Raw genomic sequence first — 15,898 nt, 5'->3', positions numbered from 1 at the left:
AATGGCCGTGGCATCTCTCATTTTCTGGCGAAGTATTCATCTACGTTTCGGGAGCCATAACTCGAAGAGGAGTTCATCTATCGGAACAAAGCTCGAAACACGCCCTGTTCTAATACCCATTATAGAAACAAATTGGGAAAAATTTAAGATATGAAAAACACGCACTTAAATAAAGAGTACTCACAGTCTGAAAATATGCAAGTCTCCATCTGATACTCGTTGAAGGCACCCGTAATGACTTTAATAACTCACATTAGAAGTACGGGCAATGCCAATTGCACCCTCTCAACCTTAACAGCCAGAATAACAAATAAGAAAAATGTCCCTACAAATTGGAAACTAAATTTACCTAAATTTCGTACACATAATTAACAAAAAACATCTTTCTGACCAAACCAAAAATCATAAAGCAATAAAAAAAACATCACAATATAATTGCCCAAAACTAACTAAGAATATCATAACAAGAAGCTAATCCCATTTACTTGAGTTTCTGCTTAGGCACGGCCACGAACTATGTGTGCTACATTTTGTTTATTGCCCTTTTTCTGAATCCGCCTGAAACTCAGGAAGCGATAGTGAAAGTTGCAATATCACTCCGTTCGCATTTTCAATTTGATTTTGCATAAAATTCACGAATGAAAAAAGATGAAATTATAAACTGGTTAACAGTTTGCAAAATGCGACATTAAAAATAAATGACATTAAAAAAATTAATTTGGTTGCAGCAGAATGAGAAAACCTCCTTCCAAATTTGAAGCGCTTAAAAACAAAAGCAAACTTACCACTAATCTAAGTACTTGGTTCTCTAATACCTCCAAAGATTTTAACTCTAAATCTAGCTCCTCCCTTGTCCATGTTATTACTAAAAACATAAAAAAATTTGCCTCACCTCTTTTTTAAAAATCAATTTACAGCATTTCCGGATCCACAACTCGAATTGACATTTCATGAAAAAATTCGGGAAACTTATTTTTGATACGAAAAATTTCTTGTAAATAAAAATGGATGTGTGTGTGTTCTATAGGCGTGCAAGGTACTCAAACAACCTTCAGAAATTTAATTTTGTCGTAAATCCTAGTCTGTTTGCTCAAACCATTGATAACACGGGTCAACACAAAATTTGACTTTGACTTCAAGGCATTAAATTTCAATTCTTTATGTCGTAACTTGACGAAAAAAAAATATGGCATGAAAAAGTGTGCTTTCCTATTTAGGAAACCGCTTGAACGAAATTTTTCAAAATGTGGTTTTAATTTTTACTTGAAAATGAAACAATTCAAATCAAAATTTTTATTAAGCTTTAATATCGAAATAACTTACAAAAAAGTGGAAAATGATTTAAAAGTGTACACTTCACTTTTTCTTTTATGTTCATAGGTGCTATCCCTCAATAAACCCCAAATATAGTCTCCCATCATGTTTTCATTATACTGGCCTTGATAACGTTGTTCGAAGAAGAGCCTAAAAGCTCTGCTGTAGAGCTGCTCGAAACTCCACGAACGGTAGCAGCAAGACATCGACAAAGTAGGAAATGGAAACAGCACCTTTTCGACCCACAAATATTTGACATTATCTGGAAGGACGCCATAGTACGAGAATCGCATTCGGAAGACCAGTCCGTTCAAATCACTAAGTTGCTATGTATGGCATGTGATGCTGCCATGCCCAGAAGTCGCAGAAAAGCACAGCGCACTCCGGTATATTGGTGGAATGACGAAATTTCTGAAGAGCGAAAAAATTTCACAAAGCACGAAGAATAGCGCAGAGGGCACGCTCATCACCACGATATGGGGAGTTACACAGCACCTATGTCGCACAAAGAAAGGCACTTAAAAATGCCATAAAAAAGAGCAAGAAGTTATGCTTTAGGGAACTGTTGGATAATGTCGACCTAGAACCTTGGGGGTCAGCCTACAGAACTGTGATGGCCAAAGTTAAAGGACCGATATCACAGCAATCTACGTGCCCGATACTGATGAATATTATTGTTAAAACACTTTTCCCGGCGCAAGATCGCTGGACTTATCCAAGCAAGGATCTGGAAAGTACGGAAATTCCGCAAAACGCTGCAAAAAGAGTTGGTGATAACAAATCCCCAGGAGCCGACGGAGTACCAAAAATAACCCTTAAAGCAGCTATCACAACTAGGGCTACAGTATTTACTGATCTTTTTAATGCCTGTATACAAGAAGGCGTGGACCTGCTTCAAGCATTATGTAATGACGCCGTAGCAAGAATAAAGGAATGGATGACCAATACGAGACTGGAGTTGGCTAGCCAAAAGACGGAAGTGGTATTAGTAAGCTCCAAACGGTCGGCGAACGAGTTAGTCTTAACTGTCGGGGATCATCAAATCACCTCAAAGGGTTCCTTAAAATACTTAGGAGTGCACATTGACTCTAAGTTAACTTTCAAAGAGCACTTCAGAGCGGTGGGGGAGAAAATTACCAAAGTTAATGGATCACTTATGCGAATAATGCCTAACATTGGTGGTCCGAGCGAAGCTACACGTCAGCTATTGTCCACAGTAACCAGCTCAATAATACTATACGCAGCACCAGTGTGGTAAACAGACCCATCAAAAATATATTTTAGCAGCGTACCGACTTGCTTCTTTAAGAATAGCAAATGCTTATCGGACGGTGTCCGACGACGCGATCCTGGTTCTAACCCAGAAAATCCCAGTGGACTTACTGGCAAGCGAAATGGCCGATCTGTATAACACTAATATCGAGCGACCATCTGAAGAAGACAAGAAAAGAGCAAGGACACAAACAATAGCTAAGTGGCAAGAACGGTGGGAGGCCTCGCGTAAAGGGCGTTGGACTTTCACACTAGTTTGGAACGTAGCTCAATGGAATGAGCGGAAGCACGGCGAACTGAACTACCATCTCACGCAGATAATGAGTGGACATGGCGGTTTCAAAGAGTATTTATGGAAGCGAAGGATAGAGGAAGATCCTCATTGCCCAATGTGTACAACCGAGTTAGAAAACGCAGAACACGTCATGTTCCACTGCCCCCGTTTCCACGAAGAAAGACTCACCTTGCATGGAGTCTTTGGGGAGGAACTTACCACGATAAATTTAGTTTCACATATGTGCAACAGGAAAGAGTGCTGGACTTCAGTGAGCAAAATGGCATTTAAGGTAATGACACGCCTGATGGATGCTGACAGGGAGCGTAGAGAAATGCGCATGCAAAGCAGTGGCAATTAAATGGACACTCAGAGCAAATAGCGGGAACCTGGACGCAAGGACAACCGTAGGCTCTTAAAAAATGAGAAATATGGAACGCCACCCTGAAGTAATGCGAAAGTGGTGCCGGAGTGGGCGACGGATCCATAACGGGGCTGTTTTTTGGTCTACGGACACACGGTTGCTGCGACGGCAGCAATTATGGTGCATTAGGCATTTTTCAGCCTCCCCGCAAAAAAAAAAAAAAAATACTCAGCTGAGAGCTTTGGAGACCAAATAAGGGAAAATAACCATTTAGCAAAATGAACCTGGGGTAACCCTGGAATGTGTTTGTATGGCATTGGTTTCAAATGGAAGGTATTAAAGAGTATTTTAAAAGGGAGTGTGCCATAGTTCTATAGGTGGACGCAATTTCACGATATCGCCGTAAAGGTGGACCAGGGGTGATTCTAGAATGTGTGTTGTACGATATGGGTATCAAATGAAAGGTGTTAATGATTATTTAAAACGTAGTGGGCCTTAGTTCTATAGGTGGACGCCTTTGCGAGATATCGAAATAAGGGTGGACCAGGGGTGACTCTATAGTGTGTTTGGACGATATGGGTATAAAATGAAAGGTCTTAATGAGTATTTTGAAAGTAAGTGGGCTTTAGTTCCATAGGTGGATGCCTTTTCAAGATATCGCCATAAAGGTGGAACAGGGGTGACTCTAGAATGCGTTTGTAAGATACGGGTATCAAATGAAAGGTGCTAATGATTATTTAAAAGGCAATGGGCCTTAGTTCTATAGGTGGACGACTTTTCGAGATAACGCCATAAAGGTGGCCCAGGGGTGACTTTATAATGTGTTTGTACGATATGGGTACCAAATTAAAGGTATTAATGAGGGTTTTAAAAGGGAGTGGCCCTTAGTTGTATATGTGAAGGCGTTTTCGAGATATCGACCGAAATGTGGATCAGGGTAAGATTCCTGTAAAGATTTTTGTTAAAATTTGACTTAACCTTTAACTATGGAGGTGAATTTTTGGGACATAGTCTGTGACGTGGTGGTAAATTTGACCCCTTGCAAAATTATTTAGATATTTTAAAAAATATTTGATTTTACATAGCTTTTTTTGTACAATAACATTTGACCCTTGCAAAATTATTTAGATATTTTAAAAAATATTTGATTTTACATAGTTTTTTTTTGTACAATAACATCTTATATCTTTTTCCAAGTAAAATAAATACAACAGTCCATTTTTTTATTTTTCAAAAACAAAATACCCGCTTTATTTCACAAGGCCTTTATTTTTCATTTTATAAAAAACACAACATAAAAAGTTATAAATTAAAAAGTGTGTTAAACTTAAAAGGCATTTTTTCGCAGCCAAATGTATGTATATAAATAAATTATCTTAAAAAAAGTTGTACTCTGGAATCCACAGGTCAGTCTTTTGGGGGTATTTTTTACTCATCCATTTCTGTATTTGCGCAGTTTATAGATACACGTTTACTACAGCCCATACACATTGGCTTCTCGCAATGTAAACAAACATGTGGAGTCTTTCGTTTAAGCGTGCTGGGGCATATGTAACATAGTTTACGTGCTGCACTATTGTCTTCCATGGTCGGTGGAGCTATGGACTCTGTACCTAGAATTTGGCCGATTATGTCTCGCAAAAGCCGAGGGAGTCTTGGGTTATGCTGTCGCCGTTGCAAATGCGGTACTATTAACTGTCGGGCTAATTTTTTTAAAAAGTCTCCTCTTGAACAGTTGTCAAATTCCTTCGAAGATTGGAAGATAATGTAAGCGTTCACAGCACGTATATCTAACATTCTATAAAATATGGCTAATGGCCAGCGGCGTGTTCGCCTAAGACATGAATAAAGCGAACATTTCTTGTCAAGTTCATCCACTCCACCTTTTGTATTATTGTAGTCTGCTATCATAGCAGGTTTCCCAGTAAATGGATCATCTTCTTTTTTGTGATGCATTGAGCTTAACAATATGACGGCACGATTTATACGAGGCACATATGACAATATAGTAACGTCTTTGGTGAACCCATACATGGATGAACTCAACTTTCTAGATTTTTTGGGCTGAAATTCCGGGGGAATCTCTCTCTTGTTTTTTTTTTTAATGTTCCCAAATAAGTTATGCTACGCTTTTTTAATTCTTCTACCACCTGGATTGAAGAAAACCAATTGTCAGCAGTTACATTTCGCGCACTTCCTTCTAAAGGTTTACAAAGTCTTATCACTGATTGTGTTGGTACTGCAAGTCGTTTTTCTTCATTTGTCAAGCCAACTCCATCGGAATTTTTCCCAAAGTAAATATATGCATTGGAAAGATACTGTGTGCGTGCATCTGTCAAACACATTATTTTGATACCATACTTTGCTGGCTTCTTTGGCATATATATCTTGAACTTGCATCTACCCCGAAATGGCACCAACATTTCATCAATGCAAGCATGAGTTGCAATCGAATAACTTTTTTTACAGTTTTCTACAAATTTGTTGAAAATTTCGGAAACTGCAGCTAATGGATCACTCGCCAATCGTTGATTTCTATCAGAAGAGTTATCAAATCTTAAACAACTGAGAATGCAAAGAAACCTAGTTTCGGACATTGTACATCTACAAATGTCTCGTCCAGTTCCATCTGTAGAGAAAATAAATTTTGTGTCTTCGTGGTTAGACTTTAATACGGATGTGTATATTAAAATTCCGAAAAAGGCTCTCAATTCAATTAAATCAAGACATTTTGTTTCGTTTTTTCCACACACATCAAATTTAGCTTTCAATTTTGTATTTGTATGTTCTAAAATCAAAGCTTCCATATCACTGTCAAAAATTCTTGACCAGTATCCGCATAAATCCGTTTCAGGATTTTGATGCAAAGCCACTGGCAATCGTACAATATTGTGCAGAGGCGTTCTTACAGCGCGTGCAGGTTCAATTGCTGACCACTTAAATCCGTTTTTACCGTAAAAATAATTCACTCCAGACTCGCCAATGATTTCTCCAACATCAGTTGCATTCCTTTCAACGGCTTCAATCTCCTCAGAATTATCTTCAACTGCTCCATCGGAATCATAGTCTTCATCGCTGGATTCCACTTCTTCAAGACAAAACGTCGGATCAGTAATGTCATCTTCAAAGTCGCTGAAGTTCTCATCATCTTCAAGCAATTCGGCTATCAAAGACTCGCTTAATGATTTTGATCCTGAAATGACCTATATACATCCATAAATAGGTCACATAATTTAAAATTTAACAAATCACGAAACAAATTTTCTCTACTAAATAATTTATTACTAGCTAGACGGAGGAGTGGTCATATATTTTCTATGATAAACTAACACTAAGTCCGACGTGGGGTAAATTTTTTTCTATTGAAAACTTACGCTTACCTGGACGTGGTAGTAAAATATTTTCTTAAAAAAGCTTGCTTAAACCTGGAGGAGTGGTAATTTTTACCCCAACATACGTATTTCTCCGTTCGTGCTACACCTATAACAGCCAAAACACAAATGATCAAAAATCAACACGAAATGAGAAGCTACTGAGAAAATGAAACTCAAAGAGTGCAGCATAAGAGAGAAACTTAAAAAAATAGTAAGAGAGGGTCAATTTTACCACCACCTCCATAGTTAAAGGTTAAAAAAATTTTTTTTTAAAGTGGGCGTGCTCGTCATCCGATTTTGCTAATTTTTATTTAGCGCACATATAGTAATAAGACCAACGTGCCTGCCGAATTTCATCATGATATCTTCAACGACTGCGAAATTACAGCTTACAAAACTTTTAAATTACCTTCTTTTAAAAGTAGGCGGTGCCACGCCCATTGTCCAAAAATTTACTAATTTTCTATTTTGCGTCACAACGTCAACGCACCTACCAAGTTTCATCACTTTACCCGTTTTTGGTAATGAATTATCGCACTTTTAGGGTTTTTCGAAATTTTCGATATCGAAAAAGTGGGCGTGGGTTTAGTCCGATTTCGTTCATTTTAAATAGCGATCTGAGATGAGGGCCCAGGAACCTACACACCAAATTTCATCAAAATACCTCAAAATTTACTCAAGTTATCGTGTTTACAGACGGACGGACATGGCTAAATGAATTTCTTTTTTCACCTAGATCATTTTGATATATAGAAGTCTATATCTATCTCGATTAGTTTATGCCGTTACGGATTACCGTTAAGTGAACAAAGTTAATATACTCTGTGAGCTCTGCTCAGCTGAGTATAAAAACAAAAAGGATAAAGAAACGAAGGAAGCGTTAAAAAAGGTGATTGAACCCACAGCCGGTCTAGTTAAAAATGTAAAAGAAATTAATAAAGGATGAATAGTTCTGGAATGTAAAAATATAGCTACTTGCGAGCAAGTGCATCAAAAAATTAAAGAGAATATAGGAATAGATTATCAAAAGCCAAAAGAGAAAAAAGAAATAAAGAAGATTTTTAAAGTGGTAGTGACGAGTGCTTAGGAAAAGGGTTAAAAGTCCTGAGAGTATAAGGGAATAGAACCAGCAGAGCAGAAAGCTTCATTGTTTTAGTAGAAACAGACACTGAAACTTATGAGGCTATTCTGAAAAGTCAAAGAGTAAATATCGAATGGGATACATGTTTGGTGTTTGAACATGTTAGTGTTATGAGATGTTTTAAATGTTTGGGTTATAGGCACAAGTCAAGCGAATGCACCAATAAAAGAGCATGTGGTAAATGTGCAGGAAATCATGATACGAATGAATGTAGCTCTGAAGTTGTTAAATGTGTAAATTGTTGCGAACTAGTACAGAAAAAAGTAATTGACGTTGATGTGAACCATTCAGCATTTAGTCTGGATATCCGGCATTTAAAAAATATTTAAGTGCCAAAAACAGGACAAGAGTGTAGCAACGAATCCTAAAGGAATTTAGTTGTATTTATTTAAATATAAGCAGTATCACAGCCAACAAGGGTGAGCTGGAGAAAGTAGTTGAAACTTCGATGCCACACTTTATTTTATGTTCGGAGACATGTGTGACTGAAGATATTACAAATCAAGAACTGCAAATAAATTCATATAGTCCGATTAGGTGTAACCATACATGTTAAATTTCAATTAGAATTAGCAACTGATGCAACTTGTTTATATTCTCTAATTCATTAAACAATTAGAAAGGTTCACCTAATTCCCATTAGATAATTGAAATTTTTATTCTAATGGTAAAACTAATTGCAATTAGTTGCCATTAGCAAAAAAATGGGTTTACCTTTACAATTAGAAATCTAATTGACTTCTGCTAATGCAATTAGATATTCAATTAGCTCGAACTAGAATCAATTATTTATATTTATTTATATCATTATTCGTTCACTTCAAAAATTCTTTGAAAAAAATTTATTTTTATCAAAATAATTGATTCTAATTCAAGCTAATTGAATATCTAATTGCATTAGCAGAAACCAATTAGATTTTTAATTGTAAAGGTAAACCAATTTTTTTTGCTAATGGCAACTAATTGCAATTAGATTTAGCATTAGAAAAAAATTTCAATTATCTAATGGGAATTAGGTGAACCTTTCTAATTGTTTAATGAATTAGAGAATTTCGCAAATGAAGGTTAATTAGCAATCATTAGCATTATCTAATCATTACTTAACATCTATGGGTGTAACTCTCATAGTAGGCACACTGGACGTGTCATAATCTATGCCCATAAACCAATTGAGTTTAAGACTAAGATTAATTACTCTTGCGACAGGAATATTTGGTTTCTACTATTAAAAGTGCAAAACATCACTCCAAAATATCAAATAGGTGTTACATATCATTCGCCAAACTCGAGTGATGCAGATTTTATTAGGTATCTTAGCGAAATATTAAACAGCCATTACCAGGATGAGAATACTGTAATTACTGGAGACTTCAATATTAATATGTATAGAACTACAACGTTTAGCAAAAAACAGATAGAGTTACTTCAGTCCTGGTCTATGTCACAAAAAATAGATTTATATACAAGAAAGTCAGAAGATGTTGAAACTATGATAGATCTGCTGTTTACAAACAATAACAATATTACATGTAAAAGAATGGATATGCATAAAATCTCGGATCACGAAACTATATCTTTAACAATAAACCTTGAAAAATCTTTAAGAATGCGCTTAAAAAGTCTATTGTGTCTATGACTACTCTGAATTCTCACAGTTAGAACTTAATAATAAAGTCACATTTTTAACAGCTATATTGACAAATGCTATGAATACTCTCACTTATCCTAAAGAAGTAAGTGTTAAATTAATGAACAAATGGTACGATCGTGAGTTAGCTAATCTAAACAGGCAAAAATACAATATATATAAATCTGCAATAGAAACGGAAGATTGGCAAAACTACCAAGTTATTAAGCATCAATATAAACGTTTAGTGAGAGTCAAAAAGGTAAAATACATGGAGCGCAAAATCGCCGCTAATATGAGAGATAGTAAAGCAATGTGGAACCATCTCAAAAATTGTATAAGTATGTCGAAGACTAGAAATGCCATTAATGAAATCTCAATTGATGACACAATTTACACAGCTGAACGTGAAATTGCTCAATCGTTAAACAATTATTTTATAGACAGCATCACAGAAATCAATTAAAAAATAGAAGTTGTTGATAGGGAGTTTCCCACAGGCCAAACAATTACAAACAGTTTTAAGTTTGTTGAAATAGATACGGATGAAATAATAAGAATTGGTAGAAGTGTTAAATATAAAATAGGCGGAAATAATCTTCTAGCGGATGGAGTCATAAAAGGTGCGATAGTATATTGTGGGTTTTTTTACATGCAAATAATAAATATGGGGTGTTTCCAGACTTATGGAAAACTTCTACCGTTGTGCCAATAGAGAAAATGGCGAATACAATTAGAGCCGATGAGATGAGGCCCATAAACACATTACCAAATGAGGAAAAAATACTCGAACGAGTGGTAAAAAAGCAATTAGTGCAATATCTAGAATCGAACCAAATATTAATCCCGCAACAATCTGGCCTTAGGAGAAAGCACTCTTGCGAAAGTGCTCTAAATCTGGTCATTGCCCGTTGGAAAGAAGAGCTGGATTGCAATAAATACATCATAGCTGTTTTCTTGGATCTCAAACGAGCGTTTGAGACAATAGATCAAAACTTGCTTCTAAAAAAGCTACTTAATATAGGTATAAGTGGTACTGAACTGAAATGGTTCCAAAGTTTCACAAGGAGTCGTAAACAAAGAACTGTAGTTTGTTCGTCAGTATCTGCAGATAAGAACATTAGCATTGGACTGCCACAAGGATCAGTATTAGCGCCTATATTATTTAATATATATATAAATGATATTTCAAATTGTATAAAGTATTGTGATATCAATCTTTTCGCGGATGATACATTAATAATGATAAGCGTTGGAAATGTGAGGGAGATGGCTGCAAAGCTACAATATGATTTGGATGAAATATATAAGTGGCTGTGTGTGAACAAACTTAAACTTAATATAAGCAAAACAAAATTGATGGTCATATCGAGAAGAAATTTCGATGTAAATGACCTTAATAACATAAATGTAAACCATCAAACTATAGAAAGAGTATCAAGTATTAAATATCTGGGTATTAAAATCGATGAAAAATTAAGTTTTAATGATCATGGCGATGACACCGTCAGCAAAATAGCAACAAAGGTATATTTTATGCAACGCATTTGCAAATTTCTAAATAGGAAGTACAAAATAATGGTATACAGAGCAATAATTGAACCTCTTTTAAATTATTGCCCAACCATATTTTTTATAATGAATGATAGCCAAATTTATAAATTGCAAAAGCAACAAAATCGAGCAATGAGATTCATTCTTCGTAAGCGCTATAACACGCCCACGGGCATGCTTAACCAACGAACCGATATCATTTCGTTACGATAATTAACGTTAATAAACGAAACAAAGTCATTTCGTTTCGTTTATTAACGTTAAGAACGTCAAATTAACGAAATGATTTTGTTTCGTTTTCTGCCATATCAAAACGAAATCAAATCGTTTATGTTGATTATTAATTTCAAACTATGCTGGCAAAGCTGATTGATGGCGGAGTCATTAAAGGTGAAAGCATTAGCCAAGCTGATTGCAACTTTTCTCATGAATTTTGACAGTACGAACATTTCTCAGAGTATTTTTGACATTACCACCAACGAATTAGACAAACAAATTACATGGAGTTTGTGTGTGTATGTCCGCTCGCTGTTACCACCTTACAGCTTCACCATAGCCACAGCATTGCCAGCACAATTCAAACATAAAGTATCACGTTTTTGTTAACGTTTTTAACTTTAACGAAAGCTTTTCGTTTCGGCTAAAAACGAGATACAATTTATCTTGATAATTTCTTTATCGATAATATTTCGAAGTGTTTCAACGGAAACGGGGGAAATTTTTTGATAAGCGATTAGCTTAACGTTAAGGCGCATCCCTGCACGCCCATCAGGGACATGTTGTCGGCTCTTAACTGGTTAAGTGTTAAACAACAGCACTTTTATTACACAATGATATTTGTTAAAAACATTGTACATGGTACCCTACCAGAATACTTAAGGGTCAATATAAAGTATGGCAATGATATACTCAACATGGAAACTCGTAGAAGAAATGATTTTAGATTACCTGCGTTCAGATGTGAGTCAGATAAATGTAATCTTAATTACAAAGGGCTAAAATGTTTTAATGAATTACCAAATAACATTAAGCAATGCTATAGCATAACTAAATTTAAAAGAAACTTGTTTGAATATTGTAAAACTATTTTCACTTCTTAGATTATAGCAAAGCGTTTATCTCATATTTATAAATTTTTGATTTTTGATGGCCTTGTTTATTTAAAAAATGTAGGATTTTATGAGCTCGAGGCCTTGCTTTGAATAAAACACTATGTTAATTTTCATATATTTATTTGGTCGATATTTCGACTTCAATCTGAAGTCATTTTCAAGACTTTTTTAAAAATACAACACAACATGTTTATTATCTTTTCATGTTGTGTTTTTAAAAAATTCTTGAAAATGACTTCAGATTGAAGTCGAAATATCGACCAAATAAATATATGAATATTAACATATTATTCAAAGCAAGGCCTCGAAGTCATAAAATCCTACATTTCATATTTGTAAATAATTTTTTCTCTCTCTCTGCAGTTATAATCCCTCGAGTTCCTATAGGCTTAAGTTACTTGTAATTAGTTTAGGCCTACTCTGCAGAAATTTGTTTTGATCTAGACTCAAAAGAGTCGTAATAAATAAATAAATAAACACAGCCGAGGGGCGACCCCGCTTAGAAAAATTTTCTTCTAATTGAAAAACTTGTTTCTAAAATTTTGATGTTGCGTTGCCCGGGGCGTGAACCCAGGATCATCGGTGTGGTAGGCGGAGCACGCTTCCATCACATCACCGCGGCCGCGGTGAATAAATGTATATATTTCGCAAATTAAGCCCGTATTGGTTTTCAATTAAATTGAGAATAACGTTAGTTTTTCCACAATTTGACGGTCCCACAATCAGCGCTCGTATGGAATTTGGTAAAAGGGGACTATATGTAGTAACATTTTTAACATTTATATAATTTTCAGCATTATTACCCTAAAGTTGGAGACGTTGTTTAACAACTTTCATTTTGTTTACTATATTTATAGCTATATAAACCATCGCTTTTATAATAAAGTCATCATTTAATTGTAACATTATTATTAAGAAACCTGATGGGACTAATACATAAAAAGGTTGGACAGGGTTTTGTAAGTTTGATTAATTCTTTACCTATTGGACTTCATTTACCTGGATATCAATTTTGTAGTCCGGAACGAAACTCCGACAACGGTTAGAAAGAGGCGATAAGGGTATAAATCCTTTGGATGAAGCCTGTGGGAAACATGATATTCTCAATCGAAAGATATGAATAACAGACTCCAAGCTGATAAAGTTTTACCTAAGAAAGCCTGGCAACGTGCAACATCTAAGGATATTGATTTCAAAAGACGAGCAAACGCCTGATTCGTTACAAATGCAATGAAAGCGAAACTCAAATTGGGAATGGGGTTTAAAAATAAGAAAAGAAATACATCTAAATGTAAAAAACGGAAAAAGATGAAACCCCGTTAAGTGTTATCTAGGAACATTTTTTGATGGCAGTTAAAAAAGGTATCAACATACTTAGCAAAAAGAAGCCGCAGTTATTTAATGAGGATTATAACACTTCTAAGAATGCTACAGAGTCTAGCTTTAAAAATAAAAAAAATTAATATACCGAGAATATTTCCAATCCCAAAAATTTTTGGACTTTTACTACTTCCAATTTGAACAGCGTTAGTTGCACTTGGTGTTATAGCATCTGGTGGATCAGCTATAGCAAAAGTTTTTAATGATATCAGGAATGGAAAGGAGCAATTGGCTGAGGCTAGCTGTCATAATAGATATATGGAATCAATCGCTGTGGGGAAAGGTTTATTCCTCAAGCCGTATAGACGGGGGTATGGTTTTTTTACGACCTCTCCAAAAACCTAATAAAAAACTTACCCGAAAGACCGGTAACAGACATTTAATGATTTACGGGCCGATTCTGAGCGTTACCGGTAAAATAGTCCCCAGAACATTATGTAACCGAAAATCGTTTCCAGTTCTTTTATTCGCGATTCTGGCCAAAGTGGTAACGCTGTCATCATCGAAAAACTCACCAATGTGTGTGGTGAAATTTAAAAGTTGGTTTTCTTCGCTTTATCCATGGCAGAACGATACAAAGTGGCAGCATGCGACAGCTGAATATAAACTTTGCAATAAAATTTACATAGGCACAACTAAGCGCGCATTGGGCACGCGAATAGCCGAACATGAAGCTGATATTAGGAAGCAAAAACAAAACACAGCTCTCTCGCAACACGCAACAACACACAAGCATATGATTGATTTTGCAAACACGAAAATTATAGACAAGGAAGCCAAAGAAAAAACACGATACACATTAGAGAGCTTACGGATTTTGCAAAACAGAGATAAAACGATGAACAAGAAAGAGGACACAGACGGTATTGCGGCTAGCTACCTATTATGCTTATGAGCTTTAATATTATTTAGTTAACTTTAGTATGACAAGTGTACCACATTAGATGGTATCGTTTTTAATTGTAAAAATCAGTTTTTAGTTTAATGACAACAATCAATGTCTAAATTCGTATTTTAGCTTCAATGTTTAAATACCAATGTAAGTGAATGTTTTCAATTTATTGGTGTATGAAACTATGTTCTTCTAGAGATTATTTTAAATCATTAACTGTTGTTGTTTGGTATGTTTTATTGTTAAAAATATAGATCCGCCCCTGAAGATGCCAAGGAAAGTTGGGGAAACGTTGGGCCGTAAGGTGAAATAACTCGTTTTATTTGCACTCAACTCATTTAGATCGAACGAGCTTAAAAATACACAAAAAAGTTTACAAATCGATTGGAACCCAATATAAAATAAACTTTTTTATTTGATTTGATACATCAACTTCCGGCGCAGTTCGATTTTGACATTCGTCCATCGAATTTACAAAAACAAAGTACATGGAATTTTTATTTATGTTTGTAGGTATGTCACCATGCAGCCACCTTGTATGGTTCCGCCATGGCTTTACCGAAAATGTGTCACTCGTAGATACGAGGTTAACAAATAAACGAAACGATGCGTATATATGTACATACATGCATAAGATTTTACATAGTTATATTGTAATTTATTCTGTGAAAGTACATAATGTAAACAAATATATAATATATAGCAAGAGGCAACACTATTTTACTATTATCTTTACTTATTTGCGCTTACAATTCTTTATTTTTCAGTTTTGCCTTTTTCTAAACAACAGCTGTTATTTCGGAGGATCGAAAACGAGCTGGACCAGTCTTTTTACGTCACATTTATTAAGCGCTTCGTATACTATAGGGTTCTCTTTGTGAACTTTCTTCTCTTCATTTCTATTATTGTTATTATTGGAATTCTTTTTATGATTTTTAATAATCGGGGATTGCCCATATTGCTTTTTTTTTTTTTTTTTTTTTTTTTTTTTAAATGTATGAAAACATTTATTTGAAGCAATTTTTTAATTTTATAATTTATTTTTAATAATTTGGGAACAAATTTAAATTTTTCCCAAATTATTAAAAATAAATTATAAAATTAAAAAATTGCTTCAAATAAATGTTTTCATACATTTAAAAAAAAAAAAGCAATATGGGCAATCCCCGATTATTAAAAATCATACAAACAGACAAAATTGGTTAATTCGTTGTAGTTCTATAAATAGAACGAAAGCAGCAACAAAACCAAAGTTTCTTTGAAAACCGCCGTATCAAGCATAGCTTTAACACATAATTGCATACGAAGTATGCAATGTGTAAAAGATTAAAATATGCAAAAATAAGGCAATTGGGAAAGACTTCACAACAGGCATGACGTAGCTGAATGCGTTTACAACCATTTCAACTATCGTAGGGGTGCGAGTTCGACTCCCACTCCCGGGAGAAAAGGCTTTGAAGAGATTTACAAGGTATAATCGAAACAGCTGTCGCCTTGTCCGTCCTGATGTCACGTTGTTTAAATTTTTCCCAAATTATTAAAAATGAATTCTTTTTAGTTTGCGATCTTGTTGTTCATTATTTTATATGCCTGT

General features: G+C 35.0%; 1 long non-coding RNA gene across 1 annotated transcript; it reads left to right on the top strand.

Moving 5' to 3' along the window:
- The first annotated feature begins 7,383 nt into the window (after nucleotides 1-7,383).
- On the top strand, nucleotides 7,384-14,338 carry LOC137234601 (uncharacterized). The gene is made up of 3 exons (XR_010947835.1): nucleotides 7,384-7,487; nucleotides 12,890-12,991; nucleotides 13,051-14,338. It is a non-coding gene; the product is annotated as an uncharacterized lncRNA (long non-coding RNA).
- The last annotated feature ends 1,560 nt before the right edge of the window (nucleotides 14,339-15,898 follow it).

The sequence above is a fragment of the Eurosta solidaginis genome, chromosome X (assembly GCF_040869045.1).
Source record: "Eurosta solidaginis isolate ZX-2024a chromosome X, ASM4086904v1, whole genome shotgun sequence".
NCBI lineage: Eukaryota > Metazoa > Arthropoda > Insecta > Diptera > Tephritidae > Eurosta > Eurosta solidaginis.
The sequence above is the reverse complement of the archived record's forward strand: the minus strand, read 5'-3'. Positions and strand labels throughout refer to the sequence as shown.